The 14,842-nt window shown below is 40.8% G+C and overlaps 1 protein-coding gene across 1 annotated transcript in view; it reads left to right on the top strand.

The window, feature by feature from the left end:
- ttc34 (tetratricopeptide repeat domain 34) overlaps positions 1–14,842 on the top strand; it is a 99,898-nt gene that overhangs the window by 76,251 nt on the left and 8,805 nt on the right. The gene's annotated exons all lie outside the window — the stretch shown is intronic.

Raw genomic sequence — 14,842 nt, 5'->3', positions numbered from 1 at the left:
CAACTTTGTTTTTGTTCTTAATTTATTTCTTTCCTTTCTGGGCTGCAGACCAATCCATCTAACACTGGTGTTTGGTGGATATAGTATATACTACTTACAGGGTACCTGCAAGAACTGTCAGCATACCCAAACCCATGTATATCTAGCTGGTAAAATTCAGGACATGCTGGTGCATAACCATGCTGAAATAGCACTGTTCCTTAACTGTTATTAGGTCAAAGTCCTGGAACTCCGAACCTAAGATGCCTGCACAGATGTAGCAATTTAAGATGATGGCTCCAAGTTTCCAAGGGAAACACATCAGCAATAAATAGGATAATATCCTAATTATGTTCTTCTTTATCATGTGAGTTACCATAACAGAGGTGACTCTGCATTCACAGATAGACAGTAGGAGTCACTAAATACTGATCAGGAAATAAAACTCCTGATATGTTTCCTTCTTTTAGCCCATGTACTTTGAGGCTAAGTATAGGATTCCTTACAGGCTGAAATTATCTATGATACACTAATAAATTGAAACTGTGACCTTTCTAGCTATTTTCATAATTCTTTATCAGTCTTTATTAGAAGAGCCATGGGAATATTACTCGAGTAATAAATTACTCGAGTCTTTAGCTGTGGCTCATGATGTCCAAAAACACATCACATTTAATGAATTGTCTTTGAAATACAGCACGGAATTTAGCAGTCAAATATGGCAGCTAAGTTGAGCACAGCAAGCTTCCAGTAACAGAGAGAATACTATTTGTTTGGTATTAGTTGAGGGAAGTGTAATGGACAGATCAAAAAGAACTTCCATTTGTTCAGAGAACTCAATAGGCTTTTACAACAATTGACAATAGTGTCAAAGTCACCGTCAGGCCAGCTTTTTAATTCAAATTTAACTTGCCATGGTGGAATCCAAACCCATGTCCTCATGATCCTTAGCTTGGGTCTCTGGATTACTGAACCAGTGAAAACACCATTATGCTACAACGCCCTCTTTGCCAAGAGGCAATACCTATTAGGAAATACTAAACAGGCCGGTTATATTATCTCCAAAAAAATGGAAGAGTAGCCAAATAAAGACTTTTAAAATCATAAGGGGGCTTGATAAAGTAGAAATAGTGAAGATGTTTCCATTTGTTGGAAATACCAAAATTAGTGGCCATAAATATACGAGCAATAAGTTCAAGAAGGAATTCAGGAAAGATCATCTTTATCCAAGAGTAGTAAAGAATAGTTCTTACCCTTCTTACTTGAGAAGAGATATACTAGCACTGGAGGGGGTGCAGAGGAGATTCACTCGGTTGATTCCAGAGTTGAGAGGGTTGGATTATGAGGAGAGACTGAGTAGGCTGGGATTATACTCATTGGAATTCAGAAGAATGAGGGGAGATCTTGTGGAAACATAAAAGATTATGAAGGGAATAGATAAGGTGGAGGCAGGGAGGTTGTTTCCGCTAGCAGGTGAAACTAGGACTAGAGGGCATCGCCTCAAAATAAAGGGATGCAGATGTAGGACTGAGGTCAGGAGGAACTTCTTCACCCAAAGGATTGTGAATCTGTGGAATTCCCTGCCCAGTGAAGCGGTTGAAGCTACCTTGCTGAATGTTTTTAAGGCAAAGCTAGATAAATTTTTGAACAGTAAAGGAATTAAGGGTTGTGGTGAGTGGGTGGGTAAGTGGAGCTGAGTCTCAAAAAGATCAGCCATGATCTTATTAAATGGTGGGGCAGGCTCGAGGGGCCAGATGGCCTACTCCTGCTCCGAGTTCTTATGTTCTTATATTCTAGTTCAATAAGAAGCAGTTGTGAAAAATATCAAAAGCACAAGTAGGAATAGAAATGCATTTTGATAGGATAGGTGAAGACAGTTAGGAGGAGGCTTGTAAGAAGCATAAATACTGGCATAGATCAGTTGAATGAATGGCCTGCATATGTAATATAGATACACTGCCTATAAGCGCATGCATATGTTTGTGCATATAAATATACATGAAGTATGTGTGTATATTATTATAAGCTGTATTAGTCACGTTTTCTGAGTACTGATCTTTAATTGACCTCAGCATTTTGCAGCTGTGGAGCCTGAGTATTGCAATTTAATTACAGTGTGTAGTAAATGGGGCTAATAAGTTTCATAGTCTCACCATAGGCAGAGAAAAGGGCAAATTAATCACACCACAGACAGCACGCGTGCTGATGTTCTATATTTCATTGTTTGTAAAACTGACAGAGAAAGACAGATCTTTGTCCAACATGAATATGCCATGAGTGCAATTCTACTGCCAGCTTTGTGAAGACCGAGCATTTTCAGATGAGTCCAAGGTTCTGATTACTCTAAGATGTATCAATGCTATGCAAAGTGATAGTACCCTCAGCAACACCACCATGCACCTGTTCAGCATGATCCCACGAGAAGTAAAACTCCAGTGAGTGGTTGAAATGGGTTTTTTAAAATCATGTGGACACAAACCGTGCCCACTAAGGTGCTACTAACCATGAATTAAGTATGTCTTCTATTTTGAACAGTTCAATAAGTTCTTTATCAATTTGTTGCTGTTCGTAGGTAATGATTCAACAAACAACAGCAATAATACATCTGTATAATGTCATAATGTAATGGAAATTTCCATGGCACTTCACAATGCATTAACAAACAAAGTTTGACACCAAACCACATAAGGAAGTAACAGGCCAGATGACCAAAATCATGATCAGGCAGTTGGTTATAAGGATGGACTTACAAGAGAAAAGGGACATGGAGAGGTTTAGCAAGGGGATACCCTAAGTTTAGAGCCTCAGCGGCTGAAGGCATGACTACAATAGTGGGTGAGATTAAAAATAAGATTTGCAAGAGATAAGAATTGGAGAAGTGCAGATATTTTGGAGGGCTGTAGATACAAGTTATGTTACAAAGATGGAAGGCCAATGTTGCTTGGGTAAGGGGTGGAATCTTCCTGGTCTGCCCTGAGCTTCTAGATGGATGGGCAAGAAAACTTAATTAGGTGGGAGACAAAAATTCAGTTTCCTGACAGTGGATTAAAGTTTTGCCATTAAGTCCTTAGAAACTTTCAGGTGAGTCACCTTTTCTAATCTTTATGGTCATAAACCTCTTTTGCATTCATTAATATTCTATGAATTCTCAATAATGTTCCAACTTGCTGGAATATGTTCATGAGTGCAATATTGTCAGCCACAAATGTGAAGCACGTGTTCACAATTGGAATGTATACGTGAGTTGTACATCTGGTGAGCTCGATATTTTCTGTGACTTGGCAACTTGGAGCCATTTCCTTTCACAAAAGCATATAGTATAATGGTGTAGCTTCTGTGTGCAAACCAGTCCACAAGGAGTCTCAGTCACATGAGGTCTTGGTGGTTTAGGGGATGAAGGCTGACTAATGCCATTAGTTTGCCCAAGCAAGACAGCCACAGATGCCAGCCAACCTGACCAGTATGCAAGCAGGTGTCAACTGAAAATTGATCTGAAATGAAAACAAGGCTCAAAAGAAATTTTTCACAGAAAAAGTGGGCCTGATGGAATAGAACAGCAGGGGATTGGAACTTAAAGGGTATGGATGTCAGGGCTCTAGAACAATCTTGAGGAATGAAGGGAACAAACTGGGATGCAGAGAGAAGAATCACAGTGACCAGGGCAAGGGGGTGACACCAGGGTGGGAGCTGCATATTACGGGAAACACAATGAGGTAATTTGATGTGGTGATGAGGGAAATGCAGCTGGTGAACTGAATAAGAGGTGGTGTAAAGGGCATGGGGACCTGGATGAAACTGGGATCAGGGAAGAACAGGAATGTCAAGAGAGGGGTTAAAAAGGTTAACTGTCATGGGAGGGGAAATTGGAGGAATGGAGCAGGCCATCTACAGTTGTGGGGGAAAATCTTAGAAGAGGAGGATAGAGATTGAACAAGTCATAGGAAACATTTCCAAGCAAAATCTTTCTCTAAATTGGTTTTCAATAAGGACTGTCAAGGAATCTGCTGTGTAAATTGGAGAGGACCCAGATCTGTTTGCTTGTGTTCCTGCCTAGCACAGATACACCCAGCTGAGGAAATCAAAACAGAAATTGAAAGGTACTATAGTGTGAGCACTCAGTTAAGGCCTTTGCACTGGAGGAGAGCACTCACTGCAGAATAAATCTAAACTAAACTCTTGCAGCTCCAAACATCATTACCCTAATCACATCCTATCATTCACAGTTAACAGGATGGGCACCTAAGAGTCACTAGGTACAATGTTCCAACAAAGCTCGATGTATGTCTGAGGAGCAACCTTTCATTTCCTACTTAGGCACTTTACATTCTCTAAGACCCAAGATTGAGTTCTACTTCTTCATTTATGACCTCTGTCCTCCATTTTTCTTACACCCCACTCTTCTTCAGTTGTGTCTTGTTTGTATTGTTGACTTTGCTCCCAGGAGACCTTATAACCAGGAAGATACTACATGCCCAGACACACTCATCATGCAACCTTACATCAGGAACACATCGAAACTAACCATAAGACTCCTATGACCGCTGGGCATCAGAGTGGCACACAAACGCACATCAACCCTATGACAACTGCTCACCCGACCCAAAGACCCACTCCCCACCATGGACAGGACCAATGTCATCTATAAGATTCCCTGCAGAGACTGTGACAAACACTACATTGGATAAACAGGAAGGAAATTAACAATAAGGGTACACGAACACCATTGGCTACAAAAAGACATGACCAATACTCACTTATCTCTATCCACATGGATAAGGAGAACGACCAATTCGACTGGGTCAACACCAAAATCCTGGGACAAGCAAAGTAGAGACAGGCCCGGGAATTCCTAGAAGCCTGGTACTCCACGAAGAAAGCCATCAACAAACACATAGAACTCAACCCCATATACACTCCACTACGAAGAAAAACTGGAAGTGAGGTAATCCAGCTCAACGGACTCCAGAGTTTAAAAACCAGGTGGGAAAACACAATGGCGCTTCATCAGAGGGTGCACTGATGGTGTTACCCAGCACGGTAATGAAACATTTGCGGAACAACAAACCAGTTCAGCAAGCCAACCAACCACAACACCCACAACCCGAGCTACAAATCTACTCCAAAACCTTAGAGACCTTGTTCATTTTTTCCATTTTGCAGTTTAATTTGCAGAAGTTTTACATCCCTATTTCTCCTTGTCATCATTATCATTCCTTTTGTCTTTTGCTCTCGGCATCCTCACAATCTGTTCCACTTGCTCCTCATTTCTTTCTTCCACCGCTCCTTTCAGATCTGAAGAAGTTGTGCTGGACTCAAAACATTTGTTTCTGTCTCCCATGGAGGCTACCAGATCTGTTGAGTCATTTGGATCTTCGACAGAGGGGAGATGGTGCTACAGGGCACCTCTGGAGTGCCTTGAGATGATAATTGTTGATGCTTCGCTATTACTCCTCCATCCACTTGGTTTGCAATGGCAACCCCTCATCTTTTCAAGGATGAGCACCTGGAGGAAGGACAAGATCTTCCAATGTTCCTCTTAACTAGTCAGGCACCTTGCACACATCCAGCAGACACCAATTGTTCTGCTGAATGTGACTGTCCACAGCGGCTGCCATCTCGTAAATGGAGGGAGACATTCATTTGCATGCTGGAGCATGGCATCAGTTAGTACCTAGGCAGACTCCCCTGTTCAGTTGGCTGGCTGACTGGTTTGCAATGCAGAATTATTGCCAACAGCATAGGTTCAATCATTGCGCTGACGGAGGTTGCCATGAAAGTCTCTCCCCTCACCTGAGGTGAAGGAGCCTTCAGATCAAACCACCAGCATTTGTCCCTCATGTGAGAGAACAGTCTTATGGTCTGGTAGAACGATGGAGACTTTACAATTGGTGACATAGGTGGTGCTGGTTAGTAGTTTAAGAAAACAGTCACAGTGATTTTGGTTGTGGGAAAGTCGCTCAGTTGTGCCTGATAGAATTTCTGGGTGTAAACCGAATAGGAGGATAAAGTAGACCCATACCCAAAATGGGGCTTGCTTGGCAATATTTAATTGGCTGTAGGAGTGATGTTTAATAGCTTAAAAACAAAAAAAAATGTCACTGCGATTTGGCAGTGGGAAAGTTATTCAATTATGTGTGATAGCACTTCCAGATATAAAGAAAAAGATAAAGCAGACCCATTTAGAGAGAGGTGGGGTCACATGGTTCTATTTCCTCCTGTGACTCCATTTTGATGTAGCCCCTTCATGCTCTCCCATTCCCCTCACATTGATGGGCTTTTCATGTAAATTTCTAATTGGCTGCATGAGTGATTACTGGTGGTGGTTAATAGTTGAACAAGACAAAAGTAGAGTCATGGTGATTTGGTAGTGGGAAAGCTGTTTGGTTGTGTGTGATAACAGTTCCAGATATAGAAAAAAGAGGGACAAAAAAGCAGACCCAGAGGGTGTCTTTTAGCATAGTGGTGGTGACCCTACCTCTGGACCAAGAGACCCAGGTTCAAGTCCCACCTGCTTTACAGGTTTGTCATAACATTTTGGGAACAGGTTGATTAGAAGATACTACGAGAGGATAAAGCAAAACCAGGAGGGCTGTTGCGGGCTAGTGGGAGTGTCTCTACCTCTGAACCAGGAAACCTGGGTACAAGTCCCACTTGCTCCAAGAGGTGTGTCATAAACATCTGTGGATATGTTGATAAGGGAAGAAAATCATAAAGCAAACCCAGGATAGGGGCCTTGTTGCATGGCAGTAATGTCCTACCTCAGAGGCAGGAGATCCAGATTCAAGTCTCGCCTGCTCCAGAGGTGTGCAATAACACCTTTGAACAAGTTGATTTAGAAAATGTTATAAAACTGACCTAGGGATGGGTTTGCCAAAATGTCTGTCCCAGGCTGGAACTACCCTATGTATACCATGAGTAGTGGCTCCGTTTTGGTGCTCAACAATCAACAATGTTCCTTACTTGTCAGGCTTCCTGAGTTATTACAATTGCGAACCTTGGTAATTGTAAGAGATCTAGTAGTACATTGGTAGCTGCAATGAAGTGACAGGCATTGTTACACAAGTATGATATGATGGAAATCCAATCTTGCATGTGACAGTCCTGTGTACTAGCAACCTTATAGTGCTTACTTACACCTATAGGACCATGAGGTGTTGAGTAGACAATGGTACGTATCCTAGTAGAATGCAGCAGATTATTCACCCTCTTGCCTAGAACCAGGTTTATTTGACTTGCCCACAGCATTGACCTCAGCAACCTCCATTTAAATGGAATGAATTTCTATCTATGCAGTGCTATCAAACAGTCAGTCAGTGTGGTAACCTACAGGCAGAGGAGGAGGTCAAGAAAAGTGAGTGATGCCACCAAAGGACAGTGTGAAGATGAGAAACGAACCATGATTATATGCTTCAGGGTGCCCAGAGAGGCACAGAGGCAGGGAGAAAACCCCTTGCAGCTGAATCTCTGGCTATGACAGGATTAATAAGAATTGAATCAGGGAAGTGGAGTCTTACCTTACTGGACAATGGAGAAAAGATGTTGGTAAAGGATAACATGCTTCATGTCAAAGACTGCAGGTCCATTAAGAAGAATGTGAAGGGCTGGTTTACAATGGACATTTGTGAATTAAATAAAGGTCATTCAGTATTGTGACAGAGATGGAAAGCTGATCAGGAGGATTCACACAAGAGATTCCAGGAGAAGTAGATATGAATTTAGGAAGCAACAGCAGGGTTCAAGAACTTTGAAGTGGAAAGTGAGGTCAAAGTTAGATCAATAGTTTACAAGGGCAAAGGGATCAAGTGTTGGTTTTTAGTGGAGATGATGAAAGCAGATTTGAAGGGTTTCAGTCCTGTACCTGAGGAGGTAATTTGATAATCACATTCTATTTTATCAATTTAAACGTGCCACTGATTTCAACCAAAGCCAGGTATTCAAGCAGCCATGGACAGCTGCTCGTAAAGTTAACAATTATATATTTGCCAGTAATATATTGTGCTCTTCAGCCACTGATATCAGAAGGTAGAGCAACATAGGAGAATGTTTATCAATTGTGTGTGTAAAACGTTTGAACCCAGCTTGTGTTCCTCATATTTCAAAGTGTCAAGAGCAGTAGAAAAAGAGAAAATCAGTCATTTATGTTGGCTTCTTCTGATTTGGAGCCAGGAATTGATGAGCTTCTGCTGACCTGCCAATTTTCCCTCGTCAACAGCAATTAACATCAAATTGGTGCTGGCATATATTTACAGCAATGAGGCTTAGAGGGCTTAAAGGGACTGATTAACTTAAAAACAATTTCATTTTTGAAACAGATAACAGCATGCTGTTATTAACCTATCATCTGGCTTATCATAAATAATGCTAAGGAAGAGCAAGAATAAGATTATAAACAGATCATCGGATATACTGTGTATTCTTCATTTCTTCTCTGGGATTTGGTTGGGGCTGTAGCTGTAAGAATCAACATCAGTCTGTTACATACCTGTTCTACAAGTGTGAGCCAAATAAGAGTCGATTGATTATTTGATCATTACAGAGCACCAGTTCAAAGCCCAGTCTGATCTGACCTCTACAAGTGAGGTAGATTTACATTGCTTTTTTAACAATAAGAACTGCCATCTATGTGAAAAGGTATAAAAGGATCTTGAGGAATCGAACTTTTACATTCCATCTTTAACAATTTCAATGATAGTAGGGAGTTAATTTTCTAATTGGCAAATTGCTGATTTAAACATATGTGGATTCTACTAAGTGTGAGCTCACCTCTTTTTTATTCGTTTACGGGATGAGGGCATCGCTGGCTAGGCAGCATTTATTGCCCATCCCTAATTGCCCAGGGAACAGGTAAGAGTCAACCACATTGCTGTGGGTCTGGAGTCACACGTATGCCAGACCAGGTAAGGAAAGCAGTTTTCTTCCCTAAAGGACATTAGTGAACCAGATGGGTTTTCAACAATTTAAACCTGAACCAAAGGCAAAAACAAAATCCTTAAAGAAGGGTCAATGGACCCAAGATGTTAGCTTTGGAGGGACACAATGGCTCAGTGGTTAATACTGTTGTCCCATAGTGTCGGGGACCCAGATTTGATTCCACCCTTGGGTCACTGCCTGTGTGGAGTTTGCACGTCCTCCTTGTGTCTGACTGGGTTTCCTCCAGGTGTTCCAGTTTCCTCCCATGGTCCAAAGACATGCAAGTTAGGTAATTGGCTATGCTAAATTGCCCATAGTGTCCAAGGATGTGTGTTTTAAGTGTGTTAGCCACAGTAAATACAGAGTTACGGGGATAGGATGAAATGTTTTTCAGAGGGTCGGTGTAGATCTGATGGGCCAAATTACCTCCTTCAGCATTGTAGGGATTCTATGATTCTCTGCACTCTCTCCACAGATGCTGTCAGGCCTGCTGAGTTTCTCCAGCAATTTCTGTTTTTGTTTAGGATTTCCAATATTGTCAGTTCTTTGTTTATTTTTATGTCAGCATATCTGATATGTTATTCAGAGAGTTAGTACAGCAACAAGTATAACTTGAGTAAATCAGTTCAGTTTCTATTCAAGTATTGATCTCATACTGTCATCTGTAGTATAAGTCTTTTAAACATTGTCGTACAACATAACTGTTTTGGCAGTCTTCTGATCAATTAAAATTTATTTTTTTAAGAAATACGTAGCAGAATTAAAGATACCCTTTCTACTTAATATTTAAGGATTTTCTTTTCTGTTATTAAAATATGTAACACATTGGGATAACTTGAGTACCAATGCACTAACTGTTTAATATTGTGACAGACAAAGGAGATCGCTTATGTATTTATTTAATTACACTATTGAGCTGTGGCCATGCTAAGATTCTCAATGTCCACAGGCCAAGGAACTATGCAAACCTGGATTTTCACTGTTCTTCATCACTGTCCAACTCTTGTTGGAAAGAACACATATGTGGACGTTAAGCAAAGGCAGAGTCGGGTGTGATTCGAACCTCACCCCATGTTGAGTAGACTTACAGTCATTGTCTGGATTTGTACATGAAGAATGGCTACTTTGGCAGAGATTGCTCGCTCCCGCTCAGTTAAATCCCAGTTTCATGAGGTAAAAATGGACGCAGGACGCAAAAAGCTAAACAAAGTCTCCAAACAATTCACAATATACTATTATTATTTGTGCATTTTAATACAAAAGGGCTAAACGCATTTGAAAGTTTAGTAATAAAGCTCTAAGTATGTGCGGGCAAGTGTACAGATTGCAAACCACAGTACTCATTACCATGTGTACGCAACATTTCAGCCCATCAGCTGACCCCAGGGTAATCACTTGGCATTCTGATCCACCTGCCTGGAGCTGGTGCATTCCCTCTCCCCTCACGGTGCTACTTGCTCAGGCAGGGTTGTTAGGGGATTTACATTTCAAGACTTGTGCCTAATTCATCATCGTCTGAGTGCAGCATCAGAGAACTGGGCTGTTGTACCGAACACTCAGATAGCATTGAGCTGGAAGACAAGCCACTTTCCTCACCTGCAGACTTCTTCTACAGGCAACACAAAGGCAATCTGTGTGAGTACAAAAGATAAGTTTTCCTCCTTCTTCGAGTCTCCTCTTTTTATCTGTTACCCACTGCTTCCTTTCTCTGGCCTTTTGCTATATATGTGAACTGTCCGTGCCTTGCTACACAGATTGCATTAAACAGCAAGCATGTACGTTCTCATATCGTTTCCTCAAAGGAAGAACGTACAAACCAACTCTCTGCGTTGGATGAACTTGAAAAACGGATTAGTAAATCCTCGAAGCTGTGTGGAGAAATTGCTGCCATCATACAGATGCCCCAGAGAGATGTTTAAATATAGAGAATGCTATCAATAAAATAAAAGCAAAAATGTTTTAAACAGAAGCAATAGCAGAAATCATGCTGATGATAGCACCCATCGTTTTCTCGTACTGTTACTCTGACAGTTACAGGAATAAAACTAAATATTTTATGGTCAGCAAAAGTATATTGAGCACAAATATTATAAGATGGTCCATCGTATTGTGGTAGTTCTTACCCAATCTTGCAATTGGCTGCAAAAATGACTGTAATTTTAAATCAGCACAGAGGAATTAAAGTGCTCCATGGATACAGGGTTCAGCAGAGAAGGGACATTTTCTCAGGCATTGATTTACTTTTCATTTATTGCTCTTGGTCCACACAATTACAATTACTGTGGGAACCACTGAGAACAAAACACATGAGGAAACCTTGACTAATTTCACTCTTTCCCAGCCCAGGGACATTGAAGCCCATTGTAGCAGCTTTTAAAGAGTAATTCCTTAGTCCTGGTGGCCAGGCATATCTCATCTGATAGTACTCTGCTCTCTGAGTCAGAGGTTGTCGGCACTCTCTACAGTGACCAGTGTAAAATCCAACCTTTACCTCCAGTGCGGCACTGTCAAAGGAGCCTTCTTTGAGATGAGATGTTGGATAAGGCCCCATTTGCCCTTCCTAATGACTGTATTTATATTATACATTGAAGAAAAGATAAAGAGCATTTTCTAGTCAATATTTATCCCTCAACCAACTTCAATTTAAGCAAGTTATTTGTTCACTATAACATTGATGTTTATTGAATCTTGCTGTACACAACTGGCTGATGCATTTCCTCCATGATAATTGTGATGAAATGTGTGCTGAATACATTAGTAATGTTTTGGAAATTTACCTTTTAAATTGGATTGGAGGCAAGAAATTTTGGTCAGCTCTGTGAAAGTTTTGATCACAAGATCAGAAAACCATTCTTGAACAGTGTCCTAAATACATCATTGCTAAGAAAGCATACAATTGCAAACAAGCATATGGGGAAAAAAGTCTTGTTGTGTTAATGGGTTGGATGTTTATAGTGTCCAAGTAAACAAAATAGCCATTAGTATTGTTTTGACCTCCGAGAAGAAAAATCAACATTTTCAGTTCTGTTTAGGAGAACCAATTATCTTCAATAGAAGAGTTTTCCAGTCTGTGGGCTTTCCAAGCCAGCAGCACTTCTATTGAAGTCTTCAAGTTGTTAGAACTGAGAAAGGTTAGGTTGTCAGAGATTTGTGCCCACAGACTCAAAAAAAAATCATACAATTGTTTTTGCAGTCCACAGAAAAGAACCTGCAAAGTGTCAGTTAGTAGAAGCTTGAAGATTTCACAGAGGGGTAAAATTTCACTGGACTTGAGGCTCTGTAATGGTTAGTGTTGGGAAACAGGTTGAAATTTTATCTTGCTGCTTGTGCTCAGATCTTTCTGAATTGTCTTCTTTCGTGTAATAAAGTTTATGTTCTGTTGTGAAAGAACCTCTGCTGCTTTCTGTGAATTTGTTTCAGGGACTAATCACCATGTTAACTAATTGGAAGTTAAACACATGATCTATCACGTTAGGTTTCATACTGAAATCTGACTTGTCCAGTAGCACTATCACTGGGACATCTGAGGTTATGGAAGGTGCTCTATAATAGCACACTTTTTCTTTTAGCTTTGCTTCTTTATTTCAGTCAGTGTTTCTGATAAAGAACAAGAAAGAAAGAGGGAGTAGAGCTGGGAAAACTACTGGCACCCAGTCTGTCAGTATCCAGGATACTTTTCCAGCTGGATGCTTCCTGCTCAGACCATCAAGTCACCCCTTTAATGCCAATTATCCTGATCTGAGATAGCTGACTTAGTACAAGTCAAGGAATTGGTCAGCAGAACTCAGCACCATCAGGACAGTGGCTTTACTGAATTGTCCAGGAGAGCACATCGATGGATTTTACTGATTAAAGGGTGAAGTACACTAACTAATGGATAAGAGAATTCTTTAATAAAAACATAACACAGCTTAGATACTGGCTCATGTCCATCCATGATTAAGTAGGGCTTTTCTGAGATATTACAGACTTAAATGCTTTGCAATGTAAACAAATTCCAGGTGATCTGCCTTAATGGGAGTATGTGTTCAAACATGAAACAGAAACTTAAAATGTTTAAAGTAGGAACAACTCTCCTTTACACAGTGCCTCTAATGTAACAAGGCCATTCACAGGAGACATAAAGCAATATTTTTGCAGCAACCAAAATCTGGGCCATGGAAGTAGCTTTTATAAGCTGCAAAGCAGGAGGGAGAGGAAGAGAGATTTGGGGAATAGATTACCTTGCTCCAATGCTCCTAATGGCCAAATCTATATCTTGCAAAATGAATTAAGAACCCAATACTTTTATGCATTAAAAGTCAGCGTTTGGATTTCTGTGCAGTTAATGTCATTAACTTTAGTTCTGTTGCACAGATAGAAATGCAGGAGCCAAAAGTCAGTATGACACTGAGCCACAATAAATAAATGTGTCACCTTCAAATCCTACTCTGGGCTGAGTTTTCTGTGACAGCACTTGAAGTAGTACAGTTGGCCTCACTGATCCTTGCCTAGGGAGACAGCAATTTATCACGCAGGCATCTCATAGAGTTCATTGACCTCTGCTGCAAAATATAAATAGCAGTTATTGGATAAAAGCAACTTTAGGATTTGGTATGATAGCTTCTCTCTAACCATGTGCAGCCTTCGATCATCTCAGACAGCTACTTCATCAATTACCTTTCCTCCACCATAAGGTCAAAGGTGGACATGCCCACTGATGATCACACAATGTTCACCACCATTCATGATTGCTCAGCTCTTGAAACAGTCCACATCCAAATGCAGCAAGACCTGAACAACATTCATGCTGGGTCTGATAGTTGGCAAGTAATATTTGCATCACATAAAATGCCAGTCAACGACCAACTCCAACAAGAGAGTATCCAACCATTAACATTCAGTGACATTGCCCTCACTGAATACCCCACTTTCAGCATCAAGGAGGTTACCATTGACCAGAAATGGAAGTGTAGCCAAAAGAGCAGGTATCACTTTGGGACTTCTGTGGCCAGTAACTCATCTCCTGACTCCTTAAACCTGTCTATTACCTCCAAGGCATAAGTCAGGAGTGTGATGAAAAGCTCTCCACTTGCCTGGATGAGTGCAACTTCAACAACTCGCAAAATATTCAACATCATCCAAGACAAAGCAGCTCACTTGATTGGCACCCCATCCAATGCCTTAAATATTTACTCCCTTCAAACTGATGCATATTGGCAGCAGTATATACTATCTATAAAATGCACAGCAACAACCTATAAAGGCTTCTTAGACAGCATATTACAAACATACTAGAAGAACAATGAGATCAGATACGTAGCAACACCAATGCCTTGCAAGCTCCTGTCCAAGATACGCACCATCCTGACTGCAAAACATATTGCTGTTCCTCCAATGTTACTGGGTCAAAATCCTTAAGGACAGCAACGGTTCAAGTAGGCAGTTCACCACCAATTTCTCAAGGGTAACCAGGGATGGGCAATAAATACTGGCCTAACCAGCGATGTCAACATCCTCTGAATAAATAAAACAATGTGGTGGCCATTTATCACCAAGGAATATTCCATCAACAGAACTGAAATAGTTGGCCAATTCATATGTTTTTGGTGATATTCGTTCATTAACTGCATCGGGCAGGAAATTTCTCTATCCACCAAAATTATCATCCACCTGCATAGTCAGGAATTTGGGCTAATATCTTAAGACTGAGATCAATATATTTATTTTAAATTTACAGCTTCCTTTTGTCCTCGTCCCAATCATCTCTTGCTCAAACCCTATTGCATCGCTTACTTTTCCCAGTATCATGAAAGATCATCAACCTGAAACAAGGAGTATCATTTTCTGCTCCCACTGGTGTTGGACTTGGAGGCAGGAAGGGCATGTAATTAGGTGGGATGACGTCATACCTGAAATCCAATGCCTTGCCATCTCTGGCAGAATTGGATTCTGTGTTTGAAAGCCCATGGAT

Source organism: Rhincodon typus, chromosome 31 (genome assembly GCF_021869965.1).
Source record: "Rhincodon typus isolate 14 chromosome 31, sRhiTyp1.1, whole genome shotgun sequence".
Taxonomy (NCBI): domain Eukaryota; kingdom Metazoa; phylum Chordata; class Chondrichthyes; order Orectolobiformes; family Rhincodontidae; genus Rhincodon; species Rhincodon typus.
This window is presented reverse-complemented; position numbering and strand designations above follow the sequence as displayed.